Raw genomic sequence first — 10,647 nt, 5'->3', positions numbered from 1 at the left:
GGTTACTCTGTCAAAGCTACTGTTCGTGCCCAGGTCAGTCTTTTTCTCTCCACACATTTCCCTGCAACTTTTCCATATATTTTTGGACTTTTTTTTTTTTTTTTTTACTTCCAAATTGTATTTAGGATCATGTTAAATATGTTATTAGAGGTAACATTACCCAGCGCCCTTATCTTATGCCAAGATTATCATTCAGGTATCTACTTTTTCAATAAAATGGTCAAGGCCATTTAATTGATTGCTTTAATTTCCTTTTGTTAAACAATCCAAAGAAAATATAAAAAGAGGATGCTAGGGTTTCATTGATATTGCACAATTCAATTGAATACAAAAAAGTATGTTTACACTAATACAAAGAGATATATATAGGCTAACAAAGGAATAAATGAAAGACAAATCTACCCTTATAAACAATAAAACAATAACCCATATTCTTAACATCTCCCCTCAAACTCACGATGCGGCGGCTACAAGCATCGAGAGTTTGCCAACTAGAAACAAAACGGGAAATAGAATGCGACTTGGTAAAGAAATCTGCAATCTGCAAAGAAGAAGAAACAAGGGCAAGGTAATGGTGCCATGCTTGAGATGATGACGAGTAAGGTGACAATCGTCTCAATGTGCTTAGTTTCGTTCATGAAAAACCGAGTTGTGAGCAATCTGAATAGAACTCTGTTGTCACAATACATAGGGTGGGATGAAAAAAGAAACGCCCATATCTGTAAGTAACCAACGTAACCAACCAATCTCTTTGGTAGTAGATGCCATAGCACGATATTCTGCTTCGTTTGAAGATTGAGAAACAATGGATTGTTTCTTTCTCTTCCAAGAAATAAGAGAATCACCCAAAAAAGATACAGAAACCAGTAACAACTTGCGATCTGTGGGATCACTGCCATGATCAGCATCGAGTATGCACGCAGCTCCAAGGAAGAGGTGGATGGAGTAAAAGACTCCTGAAGACTGTACCCCGAGATCCCGCAAAATACGAAGACAACTGCCCAATGAACTGTAGTAGAGAAGCAACAAACTGGCTACACAAAAACAGCATATCAATATCTGGACGAGTAATAGTGAGATATACAACAACTCCCAACAACAGTACGGTTAAAGTAGGATCTGACAAGGTAAACATCAGAAGAGAATATTTTGCATTAACCTCAATCGATGTATCGCAGTCTTATTATCAGTAAGTCTAGCCCGTTCAAGAATATCTGCACATATTTCGACTGAGAGAGAGATACCTCTAGGTGAGTAGGCTACCTCAATACCCAGAAATATCGTAGAGAACCCAAATCCTTCATTTCAAACTGTTGAGCTAACTTTGTCTTCAAACTGAAATACCATCAATATCATCACCAGTAATAATCATGTCAAACATATAAAGAGAATGATACGCACCTGCATCAGTGCACTTAACAAAAAGAGCAGAATCTGACTACTAGAAGCAAATCCAAGGGAAGAGATCACAATAGAAAATTTCTAAAACCAGCACGAGGTGCTTGTTTAAGACCATATAACCTTTCTTCTTTTCAGCTTGCCAAACATACCCAGAATCATGTGAACACCAGGAGGGGCGCCATATAACTTCTTCTTGAAGATCTCCATTCAAGAATGCATTTTTAACATCAAGTTGATAGATATGCCACTGACGAACCGAAGCTACTGCATAAGAGTACGAATGTAGTCATTTTTGTGCAACAGGGCAATGTTCTCCTCATAATCCATACCATACTGTTGAGAGTACCCTTTTGCAACCAACCTAGCTTTGTATCGCTCAATAGATCCATCAGAATTAGTCTGACTCTTATACACCCAACACAACCAACAACAGTCCTTACCAGAGGTAGAGGAACCAAATCCCCAGTACCTGTCTTATTGCAAAGCAGAAAGTTCCTCATCCATAGCTTGCTGCCAAAGAGGATCAAGAATTGCCTCTTTATAGGAAGAGGCTCAAGAGACACAATGATAGAAGCTAAAAAAGAAGCAAAAGATGAAGAATAACAGAATAAGCAAATCTGGTAACTTTGTGGACTTACGAATGCGTATGGATTGACGTAAGGTGGATCCACAATCTCAGACGAAGGCTGAGTGACCATAGGAGAAGAGGGAGCTTCAGGTGTGCTGGAGATTAAAGTATCAGTACCTGCGAATGATGCGTACTATAACCTGAGATGACAAACTATCAAGAATCCTCAGAAAAAGTGATCTATACGAATTAGATCAGATCTAGTCAAGGTATGAGTAGTGGATGGAATAGAAAAGAAAGGTATATGCTCAGAAAAACAACATACAGACAACATAAAGTTTCTGAGTTATTGGATCAAACACAACCCCTTTTTTACCTTCACCATAACCAAGAAAGACACAAATAACAGAATCGAGAGGACAACTTGCTGCGTTCTACATGAGGACGAGAACAAACAGTACAACCCAAAACTTTAAGGAGAATAATCAGGGCATACCCATACAACTTTTCGAAAGGAGAAAAACCTGAAATATAGAAGATGGAATTGTATTAATCAACCTACAGCAGTAAGAAACACTTCACCCCAAAACACACTAGGAACAAGGAAGACAATAAGAAGAGAACGAGCAGTTTCAACAATATGCCTATGTTTTCTTTCAGCACACCATTTTGTTCAGGAGTATCTGTACACGAGGTTTGGTGAACAGTTCCATCTAATGCAAGCAACTCACAAAATTTAGAAGTTTATTCCCCACCCCAAATCACACCTAAACATTTGATAATAGCAGAATGTGTTTTGACAAGAGCTCGAAAGGCTGTATATATCTCAAAAATTCAGAACGATGTTTCATTAAATAAACCCAACAATACCGAGTATGATCATCAATAAAAAACATAATTCGAGACCCTCCTTTTGTGCAACAGGAGAAGGTCCCCCTACATCAGAATGATCAAATCAATGGAGAAGAGAAACAAAATACTTGTCGATTAAAAGGTAAAGCGAAATTTTGCCAGTTTACACCACTACAATCATAATATCACAGTTTGCAAATTTCCTAAAGCCCCTGTGGATGCCAAAAATCTCAAACGAGAAGACAAACATGACCTAACGAGAATGCCATAAATAAAAACTAGAAGAAGAAGGCTCAAACGAAAAGAAGACAAATCACACTAGTAGCAGCAGCATCGCACTAGTAGCGCAGCAGCACCTGGCACTTTTAACTCATCCAAAATATAGTCCCCCTTCCTACGGCCTGTCCCAATCAGCTTCTGAGACGGTAGATCCTGCACATAACAAAAGAAGAGAAAAGGTGACTAAATTACCAAGAATCACATAACTGACCAACAGAAGCAAGATTTAATGTAAGTTTTGGAATATGAATAAACATTAGAGAGAGACAAGTGAGTGTGTGACAAATGAACCAACACCTGCTAAAGGCATAGAGTGCCATCAGCAGTCATGACAGAATAGAAGACAAGGGGACACAGAAGCAAAAGATGAAGAATCTGGAGACATATGATGTGAAGCCACCAGAATCCAAAACCCATACAATGTGACATACCTGAAGAACTATGAGGTAAACTGACCTACCAAGAAGAGCAGACATAGCTTGTGGCGTAAGGGAGAGAACTTCTGAAATTGCTCAGCCAGAGTACTAGGATCGGTGAAAGGACCTGATGAAACTACTGCTGCAGTATTAGACTGTGTGGTTTGTAACCCTGAGGTTGGTCTATGAGCTTCGATTGTGACTGATTGCCAGCCTTCCAAGCTTGAGATTGTTGCTGCGATTGATTCTGCTTGTCTTAACTTAGACACTGAGCCTTCCAATGACCTTTTTGCTTACAGAACTGCACTCGTCGAAGGCAACCCTTGTGTAAGGTTTTTTATTCTGATTATTAAAGAACTGCTCTTCGAAGGTACTGCGTACACAGAAGGATTAGAAGTCGAAGCAGAAAGAATTCCCTTTTCAGAATGAGACTTAGCCGTATTTCCTTCACCATAACTCACTGACAACTGAGTCAACAGAAGGCATTGGAGAACGATGCAAAATTGAACCTCTAAGTCCTTCAAAATCACTACGAAGTGCCGTTAAAACTGTACCAACCGTTGCTCGTGCTCCCTATGAGCAATATAGGCACCACATGCTTTTAATTCTGCAGATCTCTGTAAGAGCCAATTGATCCAAAGATCTGTCATACGCAGAAAATAACTATGAACACTCATTCTTCTGCTGAAGAGCTCGTATGTCATTCTCCCAATTGATACTGCTTTGCAAAATTTGACTGAGTAAATAACCTTTGTAGATGATCCCAAACCTCTTTTTGCTGTCTCATACTTCGCTAACTGTGTACCTATTGAATGCCCACAGATTATTAATCCAAGTAATAATTTTTGCATTGTTTGTTCCCATGGCATCGTTATCAAGCACTCATAACCTCTTCATATTCTTAGTTTTCACAGAAGTTCCACTAACATATCCCCACATCTTTTTACCCTTAAGAAATTTCTCATCACATAACTCCAATACGAAATATTCTTGTCATCTAACCTCACCTTACAGACTGAGCGAATCGTCTCTTTCAGTACCATATAAAAAGAAACAAAGAAACCAGAATGCAAAAGAAAGGAAAACGAATACCAGATTGCCAAATTGAATGAATACCAACGAAATATCAGATTGCAGAAACTGAACGAATACCTCTCACCAAAATTTGGATCCGCGCAAGCTGTGTTTAAGATTAAGCCTCGTCCCATGAAACTTTGCTCTGATACCATGTTAAACAATCCAAAGAAAATAATAAAAGAGGAGGCTAGGGTTTCATTGATATTGCCAATTCAATTGAATACAAAAAGTATGATTTAACCTAAATCACAAAGATATAATAGGCTAAACAAGAGAATAATGAAAAGACAAATCTACCCTTATAAACAATAAAACAAAAAACCCATATTTCTTAACACCTTTCACTTTGGTAATAGCTATCTGTTAAAGAAAATAAAAGGGTGTTTCAAAGATGGTTCTCTCCCTTTTGTTATCCCATATCCTTATTTTTTCCTTAGTTCTATGATTCGATACAAGTGTATGCTTAATAGCTTTTCTCAAATTCTTTTCTCTCATATTTCAGGCAGAATTTGGTTTGATCCTGCAGTGAAGGGAACACTTAATGTTCTAAAGTCATGTGCAAAAGTTCAGTCTGTTAAGAGAGTTTTGTATTATCTTCTCTCGCTCACTTATACACAATGGAACTCCTGTGAACCCTGATGTGTGTAGTGGATGAGACTTGTTTTCAAATCCAGCTCTGTGCAAGGGTCAAAGGTTGTAAATTAATTTCCTGATACTTATTTTACCATTAATTCCTCCTTGTTTGAGTATATACACTTTTTATGAACTCTCTTGTATGGAAGATCTTGGCCACAAGTTCTAAAAGATCAACCAGAGATATATCTCCCTTTGCTAGCTATATTCTGTCACAAGCACACGTCAGTAGTACGATATAATGCTACACGTTCTTGATTTTTCTACTGTTCCCACAGCTACTGGAAGATATCTGTTAGTTGGAGCGTTACACACCGTACTAAGATCCTGAAAATGTGCACGAACATTACCCCACTTTGCCCCTCTCAGAAGAGTATGTTTAGTATATAGTACGTAACTTTGTAGTTTTTGCTTTTTTCACTGATAACTGAAAACCGTTTATTTATGTCAGGGAGGATAAGAAGGAGACGTACACAGCAGTTTTCTAAGGAAAGGGTAAAGAGTTTTGGGAATCAACTTTATGCCATGGAAGTGAGTCTTAGCGACACTGTGGAAACTTTGAACGAGAGGGCTTTCATCGATCTCAAATGCTACTGAAACTGATACAAATCAATGCCAAGAATTGTCTGATTTCCATCAGGGGATTATTGATAGCCCATTTGGTTATTGGAACTTCCTCTTGAAGAATTGTTGAATATTGTATCTATCTTGAGACTGTAAACTGTAGACTGTAGCATATAATAAAACTTTGCACATGTACAAGCCAAGTTCATTAAAGCAATATGTTCTCCATCTTTGTTGCTGAAACTTGAAACTTGGCCACTACATGCCAGCACTATGTGTTGTTTAAAGTGGCCCATATAAGACTCAAGGTATTATTTAATAAAAAACCAGAAGGTCGGCATAGACCAATATACTAAGCCGATCACTTCACGTGTCAGTAATTAAATAATAAAAATGGATTTTCTTGTGTATATGGCTCGATGCTCAAATGTTCAGCACTAAAGTTCAAACACGAAGTTCAGAGAGAGAGAATGAGTGGAGAAAGGAAGTGTTTTGTGTCACAGGAGCTTCAGGTTTCATAGCTTCATGGTTAGTTAAGCTGTTTACTTGAGCATGTTACCTGTCAAGCTACTGTTCGTGACCCAAGTCAGTCTCTCTCTCTCTCTCTCTTTCTCTCTTTTGACTCTTAAATTGAATCTCTCCAAGTTCTGGTACTGGGTTGTAGTTTTACTAATTAGATTGTGATTTTATTATGTGGATGCTAACTGCTGGCCTTCACATGACACTAAGCAACGTCAGAAAAAATCTCTGGAGTTTTATCTTATATACCTAGAGAAGAAAATTAAAATTGTTAATCGGGTCATTTCGGGGTCAAAAATTATGGGATCTTAGTTAGTTGGTTAGATCGTTGAGATTATACTGAATTCTTAACTCATCACTAGATTTTAGAGATTCGATTGATTACAGAGTTTCATTAAAACCAAAACAAAAAGGTTTAAAGAAATGGGATCAAGGATTCCTGGGAATTCCCCTTTCGTTAACTTGTTCTACTTTCATATGTATGCCGCAGATGATCCTAATATAACACTTGCTACACTTGATGGAGCCACAGAAAGACTTCATATCTTCAAGGCAAACCTGATGGAAGAAGGATCTTTTTGATTCTGCAATTGATGGATGTGAGGTGTTTTTCATACAGCCTCCCCTGTATTTCTTTCAACAAATGACCCACAGGTTTCTCCCACATACTTCTTTGTTCCTTCTTTCTTTGTAAATTTGCAATGTTCTCTCATCAATTTACATCAACACAAAGAATTTTAAGCTATTCTTGCTTAATCCATGTAATCTTGTTCAACCATTTGATTATGATATTATTCTGTTTCTGTTTTGTGCAAATGATTAAATTTTGATTGTTTGTTCAGTTACTGTCTGGCTGCTGCAAAGAGCTACTTTTAACATTTTCTCTGCCATATTTCAGGCAGAATTAATTGATCCTGCAGTTAAGGGAACACTTAATGTGCTTAGATCATGCGCAAAAGTTCAGTCTGTCAAGAGATCGTTATAACTTCTTCAACGGCTTCAGTTTTTTTCAATGAAAGACGTCTTACCCCTGATGTGGTGGCTGACGATACTTGGTTTTCAGATCCAGATTTTTGCAAGAAATCAAGGTGCGTAAATTAATGTATCATCTTTTTGTTCAATTGTAGGCTAATCTAATTTGATTTTATTCCAGAACTGTATGCACTTTCAAAGACCTTGGCAGAACAGCTGCTCGGAAATTTGCAAAGAGAATGAAATTGACTTGGTTACATTACATCCAGGATTTGTAATTGGTCCCTCCTTACATTCAAAGCTAATTTGTCTTTGGAGGTGATTCTGAACATCATAAGGTATAATCAGCAACCCTTGAGGATTATGAACATGCTTATCTTCGTACATAATTTCTAATTTTCATGAAATCTTCCCTATTTGTGTTTAGAGCCTACATTTTCCTTATTATATCTAAAATTACACTTTGTCTTTTCATATTTTCAAGTAAAGGTAACCTTCCTGTGAATCATGACACAGATATCATGTTGCCACATTTAAAGTTATAAACTGGCTGAGTTGTTTTCTCGCAGGAAGATCTTGCTGTCCTGTTTTCAAGTATACATTATTGCTAAAGTGATTATCTCAATGCAGGGTTGACACATTCCCTAGACCTTACAGATTTGTTGATGTTAGAGATGTTGCGTATGCACATGTTTCAAGCTCTCGAGGTTCCCACCGCCAGTGGTAGATATTTGTTAGTTGGAAATTTACACAACGTTGCGAGGTTCTGAAGTTCTACAAGACATCATATCCAACTCTGCACCTCCCCGAAAAGTAAGTTCAAGTTTAGGATGTGCAAACCATTATCGTTGGAATTAGTAATCTTAATTACTTATAATATGGTAATTTGCAAGGACTATAATTTTAAGACTTCTATATTTTTTACTATGGCAGATTCAAAGCTGCAGACTGTGACCCACTTACCAGATTTCTAAGGACAGGACAAGAGTTTAGGAATCAACTTTATGCCTCTGGAGGTGACTTTTAGGGACACTGTTGAAAGCTTAAAGGAAAAAGGCTTCCTTAATTTTTGAAATGCCTCCAAAGAACTAATGAAAAGCATTTCAAAGGAATTGTATCCATTTTTATTCAATTATAGAACTGAGGGCCAGTTGAATATTCATAAGGGATAAACTATTACAAACCCATTTGATTACGTGGAAACCTCTCAAATTAAAGTTTTTATGTATCCATTTTATCTAATATGCCCCCATTCTTCAACCCTTATTGAGGAGTTTTATATGACTGTTCTAGTTTCTACTTTTACACCCAAGAAGCCCATCTTAATTTATTTGATTCGATGCTAATGTATATCAATATTTTCTCCAATAACCAATGCTTTTGCCTGTAATACTGCATATTTACTCCATCCATTAATTTCTTTCTTTCATATGAGTTCATCAAAACTTACTAGTGTCGCAAATCGTTAGGCTATTAGTATATATATGTGATTGAGTTCTATTCTTCTTTGAGCTAATTTTTTGAAAGTATTATATCCGAACTATATATCCTGGGAGCAACTGGCATAATTTTTTATCGAGATTCAAAGCAAACTGCCCAAAGGTTACAAATTGGACAAATCGAAATTTTAATTTGCTTGCGACTTGTTTCATAGTAAATGACTACACAGCAACAGTGACAACCCAGACAGCTCGCAACATTCCACATAACTGACAATCCCATCTCCCAGCAGCACAAGACAATAAGACATTTTGAAATCTTAGAGGATACTAAATTATGACTTGTTTCTAGTCAAATTTGAAGGATTTTATCTACATGAAACTTACAGAATTAAAACAAGGATTCAATTCGAAGCAAATTTGTTGGAATGTGAACACTTTTTGGTAATTGATGAAAAAAGGCAACAAGAAAAAATAGCATTCAGTTTTGGGCAATTTCTAGTTTAGGAATTTGTAATTAAGAATATTTGTTTTTCTATTTATTTGTAAGATAATAAGGGAAGTAGAATTGTTTAAAGCAATAAGTTAAATGAGAGGAGTTATAATTAGGAATAGAATTAATCATAGTAGAATAGAATGTCATATTTTAACTAAAATAGGAGAGTTAGAATCAATTCAAAGTTATGAGAGAGGAAGCAAGAAAGAGAATGTGAGGATACAAATGGTACTAAGACTATTTCCAACCCTTGCGTCAAATGGTGTGATTTTTGGTGTAAAACACTATTACATCTCAAACTCATTACACCAAATTACACCAAAAGGAACATTCTTTAGATATTCTTTTTTTTTTCTTTTATTGTAATAACTAACAATTAATTTATTTTACTCATTATTTTTTATATATTAATTAAATTGAGAATAATATTTTTATTAAATAAATTACTTTGAAAATTATTCTAATTTAATAAATTAAGCAATTATTTAATCAAATAAACATTACATTTTAATATAGAAAAACATTATATTTATATAAAATGATTAAAAAAAAAAAAAAGACAATGACAACACAAAAGTAAAATTACATATTGTATAATTTAATTATCCGAATTAGTATATTCTTCCCACTATGATCAATTAATTCATTTTGAAAAGCATAGTTGTCTGCTAAATTCCATATTAATAGTAATTTAAGTTTCCGAATTTGTATTTTCTTTTAATTTTATGTTTTTTTAGTTATTGTTAATTTTTATTTTTGAATTATTGTAGTTTACTATTTGCATTGATAAAGTTTTGTTTTTAATTTTTCATCATTTTTTGAGTTATATTATTAATGAATTTATTATTACAAATATTAATGTAAATAATAATCAAATTACTTAAATTAAAATAACAATTGTTTTTTTTTTTTTTTTTTTTTTTTTTTTTTTGCTGTATGAATGGTATCACCCCAATTTGGTGTGGGTGAACAGTGCTGCACAAATTTGGTGTGGCACTGTTCAGTCGCAACCATATTGGTGTAGCAAATGGCGCTGCATTGGAACAGCAGTTTCATGCTATTTTGGTGTTTTTCACACCAAAATAGTGTGTTGAGATGCCCTAAGGGGTATTAAACACCATACGAACAACATATTTGGTTGAAGATATTAGGGTCCAACGATTTTTATATAAGGGTATCAAGTTGGTATTAAATACCATAGAAACAAGATATTGGGTTGAAGAATTAGAGGGTCCAATGGTTGCTTATATGAAGGTTGATAGTGTGTGAATCTTGTATCGTATTCATGTTATTATAGTGAAAATCCCATTATCTATAGATGTAGACAATTATGTCGAACCTCTAAAATATGTTGTGTTATTGCTATTCTTAATTTTATCTTTTACCTTGTCCGATTTTCAACATGATATCAAAGCAGATTCTGATTTCAAC

This window comes from Pistacia vera, unplaced genomic scaffold (genome assembly GCF_008641045.1).
Source record: "Pistacia vera cultivar Batoury unplaced genomic scaffold, PisVer_v2 Contig25, whole genome shotgun sequence".
Classification (NCBI taxonomy): Eukaryota; Viridiplantae; Streptophyta; class Magnoliopsida; order Sapindales; family Anacardiaceae; genus Pistacia; species Pistacia vera.
Note: the sequence above shows the minus strand (reverse complement) of the source record.